Here is a 13,666-nt window from a genome sequence, read left to right on the forward strand (position 1 = left end):
ATACTGTAATGCCATCATACTTCTTCATATCCATATTATTCCATTCATATCACATTTTAAATATCATACTTCATTAACAACATATTTTCTCATATATAACACCTTTAAATAACTTCAAACCGAACAGTAACACAAACATCACCATTGAGCACAATTGACTCGGAGATATCAACACTTAATATGAACAAAACCTGACAGTAGAACACCTGCTATCTGCGAACATGACCGCACGGGATATAGTTTCCCTATGGTGAACAATGACCGAACGGGATATTGTTTCCCTATGGTAAACATGACCAAACGAGATATTATTTCCCTATAGTGAACATGACCGAACAAGATATTATTTCCTTATGCCGAACATGACGGAACGGGAGAGCACTCCTAATATGAGAACATGACCGAACGGTCATTTAGAGAATAAGACTCAAGCAAGATTCGAACACTTGGACTTATATCAAGAACTTATGATTTAGAACGAATAATATTGGCTTAGACCGAACACTAATAACTTAGTGCAAGTACGATATTGAGCACTAGTATAAGAATGAGGGCTCATAAGAGACCACACAACTCAATAATACCGATCGCTAACACAATCATAAATACTAGTACAAAACCGAGCATTATATCGAATAAGTGGTGGTCCAAGACCAATCAGTTACCAAGAACGAGCGCTAGTACAAGATTGAGCACTACCAAGACAGTACATGACCGAGCGGTCAATAATAGTTAAAACCTATGATAGAATGAACGATGTTTAAAACCAAATGATATGCTTAGACCGACTACTATATTCACCTGGATATCCATACAAGACCGATCAGTCATTAACTAAGGATCCACAAAAGTAGAACTCAGTTAAGATCGAGCGCTAATACATAGTACTATTAATAAAGAACGCTAAACCTAGTACAACTAATAACAACCGGTAATACACATCCTAAGAGTGCCACGTTTGAAAATGAATACTTTTAAACCGTACGTCACTATTAAACCGAACAACACATAACCAAATTATCACTACGAAGCCTAATACCGCTAAGCCCAAATATATGACCAGACCGAGCATTCTATACTGATCGCTCAATTTTCTACAAAACTTGCAAAACTTCTCAACTACTTCACAGATTTCATTCAAACCCAGAATATTGCATATAACAGTCCACACCCAAAATCACCGAACATCAAATAATTCAATTTCACATACATGCAACATCATCAAACAACAGTTTCATACAGCAAAACTAAGTAATTAAGTTAGCTAGCTTCCCTTACCTCTTGACCAGACCGAACAACGATTATTGTTTTCCAGACTTTGCTTCCTCCCCAGAAAAATCCCAAGAATACCTATATTTGCCTAATTGGGGAGGAAAGACGACCCAATAGACCAAAAATGAAGTTAGAAAGGGGAAAAGAAGTTTGAAGAACACATGCAACCATTAGACTACCTTGCATGTGACAGAAAACAGTCATTCTAAGAAGAGAATGAACTTACCAGCTCATACCAACAACTTGATTGATGCAAAAATGAAGTCCTTGACACTAGGAAGACTCAGGCGTTGCCTAATTGATGATTGAAAGAAGAAAAGATAAGAATTTGCAGAGAGAAGAAGAAGAAGTTTAGAGAGAAGGAGGAGAAAACTGAAATTCAGAAACATTTGGAGAAAAAAGTGCATGCAGGAATGACTCGAGGTTTTTGAAAAAGCTAATTATATCCTACCATCAAAAAAATCCACTCGGTCCAATCCGATGCACCCATCTGGATTCCACTCTGCTGCTGAATTTAAGGGTCCGGACACCTTTAATTATATTTTAAAATTTAAATAAATACATAAATAATTTTATTTATTTATTATACCATGAGATTTTCGTATGATACGGTACACATTAACAACAAAATACATTGATTTCTTACTACTTGTTCTTTATGTAATTATCATTATTTTATTTTACTTTTGTAAAGGAAACGTAGACTTGGAGTAGATACTAATCATGGACTGCCTCTTCATTGCTAAAAAATAATTGCAAAAATAAGTAGTACAAAAATATTAATATTATTAATGTGAATCTTTTTCACGCTAATAATTAATTTTTAAAGTTGTTATGAAGTTAAAGTATTTAATTCTTTTTGTAAAGTTTATATATTATATTATTTTTTAGTATTTTTTTTTCAGGTTAAATTTAAAAATTTAGAAATTGAAATTGCAAACAAAAATGAAACACATTAGAAAATGCAAAAAGATTAAAAAATCAAAGATTAATTAACAAATTCAAAATTCATATATTTTCTTATCATAATTTTTTTAAAAAAATTCATCTAAAATTTGAACAATTAACTGATTCAATTTTTCAAAATTTAATTGTTAGAGACGCAAAGTGTTACCAATGGAAGCATTGATGCTTTGAAGAGATTTTGATGATAATGCACTTGAAGTCTTGAAGATTTATTTACATACGTTGTTAAACAATTTTTATAGAAAACCTTGTATTAGACTTTTGCTTTCAATTGTATATCATAAAAGACTTGTAGATTGCTTTTTAGTATAGTTTTGTTACGGGAATAATCGATTACCATGAAGGATAACCAATTATCATGCGTAAAACGAGAAAATACTTCAAATTGGCAATAATCGATTATCTCTCAGGATAATCAATTAACACCGAAAGTTATGATTGTTCAAGGTTCGACAATAATCAATTATCACTATTTCAAAAACCTTATAATGGCCAAAAATAATCAATTATTACTAGCAGTTGGGAGATATTTTTTTCAGTTTCTGACCCAACTCGAACCTTGGACTATAAATAGTATTCTCCACAATTCTTAGAGAGCAACTTTCCACTTAAGAGTATTAGAGTTGTGTATCTAATAAAACTATGTGCCTAAGCATATAGGGCATAAGGAAAAAACAACTTTCATTGACAATGCCAAAAACTTTTGTTTTCGAGTTGTGCCCTTTAGATTAAAAAATGTAGGGCCAATGTATCAGAGGTTAATGTAATATATCGTAAAAGAGATGCTTAGGTAAAATGTCAAGACGTATGTTGATGATATGGACGCTAAGTAAAAGAATGCTAAAAATAATGTCAAGGACCTGGAAGAATTTTTCACCATGGTAAATCATTTCAATCTAAGTTAAACCCTGAAAAGTGTGATTTTGGTGTCAAGGTAAGTCATATTTTGGGTTTTATGCTGATTGAACGAGGAATTAAGGCAAACCCAAATAAGTATTCAACCATTTTACATATGCGGGGCCTAACTTTAGTAAAAGAAGTCCAACAGCTAATGAGGTTGATAGCAACGATATCTTGTTTCTTAATGGTGATGGCGGCTTCCCTTACTACTAGTGTTTGAAGAAAAAAATGATAGGTTCACATGGACAACAAAATGCAATGAGATCGAAAACAATTTCTAAACTTGAAAAAAATAAAAGAATACATTTTCAGAAATGTTGATAGTAAAATAGGTACACATAATTTGAAAAACCCTAACGAAGGCCCAATTGTTTTGGTGCATATTGAAGTTAGTTTTCTGTTAGGGTTGTTAGACTTTTAGTGTCTTTTCCCGTTCCCCTTTCCTAACCTTTAAAAGGTTAGGTTTTCCCCTCAATAGATATAAATATAAAACACACAAAACACAATACTGTAATTTTAGCATTTTCATAGATATTAAAGTTGAAGCTTTTCTTACCTTTTCTCCTATTTCGATCTATCTTTTCTCTTACTGTATCTGCAACGGAGGTCTTCTGGTGTGCCTTCCATAGCTTCTCTCTCTGCTGCGAACCTAAAGCTCTGCTATGCTCCTTTCTCTATTCACCATCAAGGCTGAAGAAGACTGGATGCTTCTGGAAGAGATATTTTATCTCCGTGGCTTTTTCAGCATTTGGGTTTTGGTTTGAAAAGGCTTTGGGCCTTTCTTCGTGACTTAAGATTTGGGCCTCACTTACAATAGTGCAACTGGATAGGGGTTATGATCATTATTGTTAGAATATCTTTCTCTAATGTGCTAGGAGGAAAACGTAACTCTAATTTCAAAATCACTACTTCATATATGTAGAAAAAAGTTTCTTTATTTTCTTGATTTTTACACATGGGTTTCTCTAGTTTAAAAGGATCAATGACTACTTAGTTTTCATGGACATATTTTCTTAAAGCTTGGGTAAGGCGAAACACGTTAATCCTATGAGCAAAGGTGTCTTTGAAAGTTTCTTTGAGAATATCTAGTTTAGCCTAGGCATATAGCATGAAGTAATCCATTATCAAGGCAAGTAAGGTAAAGGAAGAATCTTTGAGTGTGATGGAAGTCACCCTAGAGGCTTGCAACATGGGCAGTGCCTAGGTCCATTTACCTTTCTTTGATTTTAAATACTTAAATAAAAGTATAATTGTATATGTTTTTCTTGTATTTTTTACCTATGTTAATCTTCTTTTAAATCTATTTATACATTTCTCGGTGCACCCAAGTTGCCTTCAGTGTCACCTTCAGTGTCAACTTTGGTTGGGTAAAACCTTCTTTATTGGGAAAGGACATCCCAACATCTCAAACAAGATTAGTGTGACTGACCAGAATGTGAGAGACGTGAGCCGTCATCCATGGAATGCATTTGACAAGCTTGTGTGAATCGATGCATATAAACATTTGAGCAAGCCATGAATCAGTCGATGTGGGACTAGGTTCCAACATGATTAAAAACGGGGTGAGGCTATTTCCAATCCTCACTCGTCGGTGATATGCACCAAGGAAATGTCAAACTAATTCAAGTATGTGGGGATCCACACACTCATCCACTAGTAACCATGGAGTGATAGAGGATTATCCCTTAATCCTATAGAAGAAGAACTTGAGGAAGAGTCATTACAATTCAAAGGTCAAGGAGCAAATAGTTGGAGGAACAAATCTCCTCGACTCATGATACTCCATGAATATTGGAATGTAAGGGACATGAAGATCATGGCTTGAAGCATAATTATACAATAGTTTAGGTAATTAAAAATGTTGGTAATTTCTTTTAATTACAAACATTGTTTATATTTTTAAGTTTTCAAGTTATTTTTGGGTCTGATGTATTTGGGCTTTCTTTTAGGGTTTCTTAGGTGTCTTAAGCATTTGTGCCTATATATAGGAGCACCAAATACATATGTAGACACTTTTGAGTCATATTATATGCATTTGTATTATTTAAGAGAGAATTCTCTTGATTCTTGGATTATAACTCTGATTCTTGTCAAAGATTAACATCTTTGTGGCAAATCTTCATTTGAGTTATCAGTCTACTAGAGAACAAGGGGAGTGTCTCCCACAACAACACAATGCACAGACCACTTGCTCAAGCTCATTTTTTCACATTTTAACACAAACATCAATATATAATCCTTACTTCAACCAAAGTTCAAAAATTTAAAATAAATCTCAAACTACTAAATTCTTATTCATTTCTAAACAATTTTATACCCAATATCATACCATAACTAAATATTATTAATAGAGAATATTAAAATAAAAATGAAAAGTATTTTTATTTTATCCAGGTCTTACGTTGTCTCATTTAACTCTTTTTCATAGTCCTATAATTTTATTTTTTTATTGTTTTATATTTTGTAAATTTTCTTAAAATTCTGTCTAGAGTTTCGTATCTTCTTTGACCTCTTGAGTAAAAAATTAGATCTCACAAGATTTTTCATATTGATTTGTCACTCTTTGCTTAAGATACTAGAGGTTTTTGTCAAACATTAAAGGAAATTTGAGTAGAAAGAGGCAAGAGATTACTTTAAAAAAAAGAGTCTAGAAGTGTATACGAGTGAAATTTGAATGAAACACTTAAAAAAGTGATGAGGTCCTAAATATATTATTATTATTATTATTATTATTATTATTATTTATCTTGAAGGACATGGTTTTTTCCTAAAATAGTGATCTTCCATCACTTAAGACTGCGACAATTATGGTTGCAGTTGAAAAACTCAACTTACAAATGGCTTAAATGCAACAACACACTCAACTACAGTTTGAAAGGCTCCAAAAGTTCAATGAAGATGTGAGTGTGAGATTGGAGGGAGTGGAGAAAAGGAGAATGAGACATGATAATTCAGACTATTATCCTAATAATAATGAAGATGAACATGTTTTTAGACCAATAAGGGTCCAAAGACGAGAGGAGTTTAGGAACCACATGCTTGGGAGGGATAATGATGAAGAGAAACATGATTTTAGACTTAGGTGAGGCCAAAGACGAGAATAGTTTGGGAACCACATGTCTAGAAGAGATAAGATGTTGAGGAGGATTATAATCCCTAAATTTAATGAAGCTAATGACCTGGAAACCTACTTGGCATGAGAAATGAAACTTAACCAAATCTTCAACTTTTATCATTATAAGGATGATGATAAGGTTCTTATGGAATCCTTGGAGTTTGAAGGTTATGCTATTGATTGGTGGAATCAAATTACCATGGACATAGCTAGAAGGAGAAGGATGTTAATCTCTACATGGGAGCAATTAAAAGTATCCATGAAGGAAAAATTTGTGTCTCCTTATTATAAAAAGGAGATTTTCAACAAACAATAAAGACTTACACAAGGAAATAGGAGTGTTGAAGAGTATGTCCAAGAGATAGAGGTCACCTTGATGAAAGCTTATGTAGAAGAAACACCTATGGATACAATGGCTAGATTCTTGAATGGATTAAATAAGGAGATTCAAGATGTGGTGGAAATGCACCGTTATGAGACTTTGGAGGATCTTATTCACCAAGCCGCCAAAGTGGAACAACAAATCAAGAAAAAAAAATTTTACAAGAAGTTATCCACTCATCCAAGGATAAGGAGAAATTTAAGAAAGAGGAAATTGCTTCAATCATTCCTAAATCTAAGGAAAAGGAGTCTTAAGTAAAGTAACTTCTTGATCTAATAATAATGATTCTTCACGTCCAGGTTCTAGTAGTTCAAATGGTAAAGTAACTTCTTAATCTAATTATGTCCGATGTGGGACCCTATCTCAACGGGTGCAAAAGTGCAAAAAGACAACATATCATTTCAAACTTTGAGCACCTCACATCAACAACTCACGTTAACACGTGACGTAGCTTTGGTCTTTCCTGGAGAGTTTTGGCTTATAAACACTTGAGAAAAGATTATTTCGGCCTATATAGGACTTGTTCCTCTTGTAGATGCGACAACTGAAGTTTTAGCCCTTAGTCCTACATTGGTTAGTTTGTTGTGTGCATGAGTGGCTCATAGGCTATATGGAGAGAGTTTAGCCTTGTATTTGGATAAATTTAAATGACATAGATTTTACTTTTTGGTTGTCTCAATGTTTAATTTTGAAGTTCAACTAGGGCTTGCTCCCATGTTAGTCCTCCCAGTTCCAATTGGAACTTGGGAAAGTTTAGGGTTTTACTTTATGTTCTTCCGTTGTGCTTTTTTTTTACGGGAACATGAGCAACCTTTAAGGTGTTCTTCCAACCTTGTGTGCTATTTGGAGGTCATTCCCAAAGGCTTCCTCCATCAGAGTACATGGAAAACGTGATGCAGAAGAAAGGCATCGTAGTGGTTATGCATGTTGAAGATGTAAGGGAAGCATGCTAAAGGTTTCTGGTATGATAAATGAAGTTTTTAGTGGAAAACTAAAACATTTTCTTATGTTAATAAATAAAGCATTTTATTTACTTAATTGTCACGTGACATGATAGTCAGGGGATATGGCGTTTGCCAATATGTGTGCTGGAAAGATGTAATGTTTCATTTTTACAGTAATGTTTGTTTCATATTTTGTAAAAGACAAGTGGTTATGATAGCATTAAATCTGAGGGCTAAGGCTAAGGAGTTGTGTGGTGATGGGTTAAGACTAATTAGATCAGTAGGACAAATACTAACAGTTTTGGAATAAGATTAGTTAAGTATGTCACTTTTGAAAATAGAGCCTTTTTAGCCTTATATTTTAGACTAAGACTAAGAAAGTTGTGTGATAATAAGTTAAAGCCAACTAAATTAGTAGGACAAATATCGATATAATTAATAGGTTTAATGTTATTTAAGTGGTAACCTCTTTAAATATATGGAAAGAATCGTGTAAGAAAGACGGGACAGTTAATAACATCAGTTAATTAATGAGGATTTTCTAAGCTAATGGAAAGGAATGAAAAAAGTATTAACATAAAAGACTATGGAAAGGAAGGAAAAGACATATCACACTCACTTTTGGATGTTCTACGCAATCAAATTTCTGTCTTTTGGCAGTAATAGTATTAAAAAAAATATTCCGAAAAGGTGAATCCAGAATCGTAAAGTCGAAGACCATGCTTTCCTTTGGTTATTTTCATTATCACTATTACCTCTCATACTATCCTTTTATTGTCTTCCACCTGTTCCCATGAACCTCTTTTCTTCTTTCTCCAAACTCACTCACAACCCACCTGACTTGAACGACACCGGTGAGGCTGGAAATGAGGGAAGAGGAGTTGGAGTGGACATTTATTTTATTTGATAATAGAAAACGACTTCTAAATTGTGCAATCTAAAAGCTTTTTTCTGAATTACACCATCCAAAAGTCAGTTTTAAGAGTGAATATGAAAATTTTGTATTTATAAAATTGTAGAAGGAAAATGTGAGTGCTAAAATGAAATTTATAAGATTGTTGATTACATCATTTCGGCTTGGTCCAGCAATGGACCGATAAGAACGTGAAGGCTTTCTCTCTACATAAAAAAATACCCTTCTTGAAATTCTTGACACATTATAAAAAATATATGGAACACATTACTACTCTTTAAATTTTATATAAATGTTTTTTATACTTTTATTTAGATTTAATTTTAAAAGTTTATAAAATATCTTTTACAAATATTCACAAGTATTCAACTAATAACAGATAAATTTTTCTATCCATGTCGTCCCTATAAATGAATTAGGTAGCTTTTTTAATAAAAAAAATGCATATTAAATATCATTATACTATAATATCTAAATTATGTTCACAAGCCCATCTATTATTTATCATCACTTAAAATATAGTGTTAAAAGATAAAATAAAACAGAATAATAAATCCTAAGAAACTACCCTATGTGTAGGCTAGTCTATTCTGTATTAAGGGCATTGGCCCATATCTTACAATATAAATAAACTACCCTATGTGTAGGCTAAACGCACAAGGGATATTTTCTCCCAATCTTCTCTATTTCTCACATGGTATCTAGAGCACAGGAATAGTTCCAGTCAACTCCACGGTCTCCGGCACCTATCACTGCCGCTGTCGCTACCGTCGCCTCAGCCACTGCCGCCGCCGCCGGAGTTCCAGAATCGACCGGCGACCACACCATCGGAATCGTCTCGGCCGGGCGACCACCGTGGTACGAAGATCGCGGCGAACGGACCACCCACGCGCCTCCACGCGCCGCCGCAAGAGTCACTGCTGCCGCCGCCGCCACCGCGCGTGTCGGCGCGTCGCTGGAGCTTTCTGCCGCCGATCAGCACCGCCGTGATCGCCTCCTCGCCCTCTTTCTGGATCTGTGATCGTTGCGTCAATCGAAGCACTTTGAATTTTTAGGGTTTCTCCCTCTCCATGGCGTCTTCCTCGTCTACAAACACCTCTATTGGTGGCTCATCTTCTGATCCCTCAATATATACCAATTATGTGAATGTACACTTGTCCATTGACAAGTTAGATGGCACAAATTATGCAACCTGGGCGTCCGACATCAAACTTTGATTGAAGAGTCAGGGGTACTTAGATCATCTTACTCAAAATGTGACTACTGCTCCCATAGATGACACTTCCCGCTGGATGAAAATTGATGCTCAATTATGCATTGTTATAAAGTCCACCATTCACTCCTCACTGAAACAAATGTTTCGATCCTATGAAACATGTTCAGAAGTATGGGCACAAGCGAAGTTGTTATACACAAATGACACTCAGCGTCTTTATGGTGTTTGTCAGGACCTATTAACTGTTATTGGTCCGCGCAATCCTAGTCCCATGGCAGAATATTTGGGTAAAATTCATGCCCTTCTTCATGACTTTAATGATATATTACCTCCTGCTTCCACTCCTGCTGAAGAATTGGAACAACGATCAAAGTTCTTCATGTTGTTGGCATTATACGGACTCTCTGATGATGTTTCTCATGTCCGTGATCAGATTTTGGGTTCTCCTGTCATACCCAACTTTACTTCTACTTGTTCTGCTCTTTTGCGTATACCGAGCAAACCCGTCACTGAGACATCCCCTCATACTGATGATTCCTCTGTTATGGCTGCTCAACGTGATGATCGAAGTCGGTCTCGCAAGCCAAGTAAAGGACGTCCAAAATGTGACCATTGTGGCAAGTTAGGCCACAAGATTGATAGATGTTATGCTCTCCATGGACGTCCTCCTCGACCTGTAGCAATGGCAAATTCTGATCCATCTCCCCGATCACCGTCTGCAGACCATCCTACTTCATCTAATATCGTAGACAAACCTGCAATCTTTAACGAATTTCTCAGATGGTATGAGGATCATCAGCACTCTGGTTCCACTACATCTGCATCTGTTGCATGTACAGGTACACCTTTTGTTGGTCTAACTCACTCCCTTGGACCTTGGGTCCTTGACTCAGGCGCCACCAATCATATCACTGGTAATAAGTCCTTGTTTTCTTCCTTGTCATGTCCGGCTAATTTACCCTCGGTAACAATGGCTGATGGGTCTAGAGTCTCATCTCATGGTATTGGTACTGTTAATATTTTTCCATCCATATCCATTGATCATGTACTTTATGTCCCTGGGTCTCCCTTCAACTTATTGTCCATTAGTCGTTTAACTCGTACTCTTAATTGTGTTATTTCCTTTACCAAAGATTCTGTTTGGTTGCATGACCAGAGTTCGAAACACATGATTGGCACAGGATGTGAGTCTCATGGCCTTTATCATCTCCGCCCTTCTCCACATGTTGGCGTAGTCATGGAGTCACCATCCCTTCTTCATGCTCAGTTCGGTCATCCTAGTCTTGCCAAACTACAACAACTTGTCCCGAGGTTGTCCATATTATCAAGTTTGTCGTGTGAGTCTTGTCAGTTAGGGAAGCATACTCGTAGTTACTTTCCTCGTAGTGTCTCACAACGGGCGTCGTCCCCCTTTTCATTGGTTCATTCTGACATTTGGGGACCTAGTCGTGTTAAGTCCATTTTAGGTTTTCAATATTTTGTTACCTTTATTGATGACTATTCCAGATGTACTTGGTTGTTTTTAATGAAGAATCGTTCTGAGTTGTTTTCTATTTTTCAATCTTTTTTCAATGAAATAAAAACACAGTTTGGGGTGTCTATTCGAAATTTACGTAGTGATAATGGCCGTGAATACCTTTCTCAACCGTTTAAACAGTTTATGGCTTCTCATGGCATTCTTCACCAAACCTCATGTGCTTATACCCCTCAACAAAATGGGGTGGCTGAGCGCAAGAATAGACACCTTATTGAAACAACTCGTACACTTCTGATTCATGGTCAAGTACCCTCACGTTTTTGGGGTGATGCAGTTCTCACAGCATGTTATCTTATCAACCGCATGCCATCTTCCGTCCTAGATAACAAAATCCCTCATTCTATCTTATTTCCTCAAGACCCTCTGCATCCATTACCTCTTCGAGTTTTTGGGTCTACATGTTTTGTTCATGATTTTAGTCCTGGTCTTGATAAGTTATCTCCTAGGTCTCACAAATGTGTCTTCTTAGGATTTCCACGGTCACAAAAGGGCTATAAGTGTTTTTCCCCTTCCCTCAATCGTCATTTTATCTCTGCTGATGTCACTTTTGATGAGTCTTCTTTTTACTTTTCACATCTATCTTCTAGTTTTGTACCTCTCCCTGTTATTGTTGATATTCCTCTTATCTGTGATCCTCTTGGTGATGCTCCACCCATTTTGTCTTCTCCTTCTTTAGACTCTCATTCACCACAGGATCATCCTTCACCTCCACCCCTTTAGGTTTATAGTCGCCGTAATTGTCTCCCTCATGACTCACTTCCGGTGTCGCCTCCTATGTCTCCTCCGGCTCCAGCAACTGAGTCTGACTTGCCTATTGCCCTCCGTAAAGGTATACGCTCTACCCGTAACCCTCCCCCTCATTATACTGTTCTTAATTACCACAGATTATCTCCATCTTTTTATACTTGTCTCTCATCCATTTCTTCTGTGTCAATTCCCAAATCTGTTGGTGATGCCTTAACTCATCCTGGTTGGCGTCAAGCTATGATGGATGAATTAAGTGCTTTACAGGAAAGTGAAACTTGGGAGCTTGTCCAATTACCATCTGGAAAGTCTGTTGTTGGTTGCAGGTGGGTGTATGCTATCAAGGTTGGTCCTGATGGCACAATTCATCGTCTTAAAGCTCGACTGGTTGTCAAAGGCTACACACAGATTTTTGGTTTGGATTATGGTGATACTTTTTCTCCAGTGGCAAAAATGACCTCTGTTCGCCTTTTCATTGCCATGACCGCTCTTCGACAATGGCCTCTTTACTAGCTTGATGTCAAAAATGCTTTCCTCAATGGTGATTTGCAGGAAGAAATTTATATGGAGCAACTACCTGGCTTTGTTGCTCAGGGGGAGTTATCTGGATTGGTATGTCGTCTTCGCAAATCCTTATATGGCCTAAAACAGTCTCCTCGGGCCTGGTTTGGTAAATTCAGTTGTGTTGTTCAACAATTTGGTATGTCTCGCAGTGAAGCGGATCATTCAGTGTTCTATCGCCACTCGAGTGCTGGATGTATCTACTTAATAGTGTATGTCAATGATATTGTTCTCACAGGAAGCGACTATCTTGGCATCTCTCAGATGAAACAACACCTTTTGTCGTCATTTTCAAACCAAAGATCTTGACAAACTCCGGTACTTTTTGGGTATTGAAGTAGCACAATCCAATGATGGTATTGTCATATCTCAGAGGAAGTATGCGTTAGACATCTTGGAGGAAACAGGGTTAATGAACTGTAAATTTGTTGAGACACCTATGGACCCTAACATCAAACTCCTACCAAATTAGGGGGAGCCTTTCTCAGATCCTGAACGGTACAGAAGACTAGGTTGTAAATTAAATTATCTTACTGTTACGCGTCCTGACATTTCCTTCGCAGTTAGTGTGGTGAGTCAATTTCTAAACTCCCCATGTGAAGACCATTGGGATGCAGTTGTTCGTATACTGAAGTATATTAAAAGATCACCTGGAAAAGATTTGCTATATGGCCCTAACAACGATACAAAAATCGTTTGCTATTCAGATGCTGATTGGGCTGGTTCCCCTTCTAATAGGAGGTCTACTTCTGGATATTCACTAAGTTGGCAGACATATTCACTAAGTCCTTACGAGGACCTAGAATTGATTATCTTTGTAACAAGCTTGGAACATATGATTTATATGCTCCAGCTTGAGGGGGAGTGTTAGATGTTAAGATGTTTTTTTCTGTTATTTGGACTTAGTCTATTCTGTATTAAGGACATTGACCCATATCTTACAATATAAATAAACTACCCTATGTGTAGGTTAAACACACAAAGGATATTTTCTCCCAATCTTCTCTATTTCTCACAAAAACTAATATTAGGAGCATAAAAATATACCATTTAAATTGTTTTTCATTTACCAAGCCTAAATTAACCACTGCATCAACACAATGGCTCCCTTACCTA

Source organism: Vigna angularis, chromosome 1, assembly GCF_016808095.1.
Source record: "Vigna angularis cultivar LongXiaoDou No.4 chromosome 1, ASM1680809v1, whole genome shotgun sequence".
Taxonomy (NCBI): domain Eukaryota; kingdom Viridiplantae; phylum Streptophyta; class Magnoliopsida; order Fabales; family Fabaceae; genus Vigna; species Vigna angularis.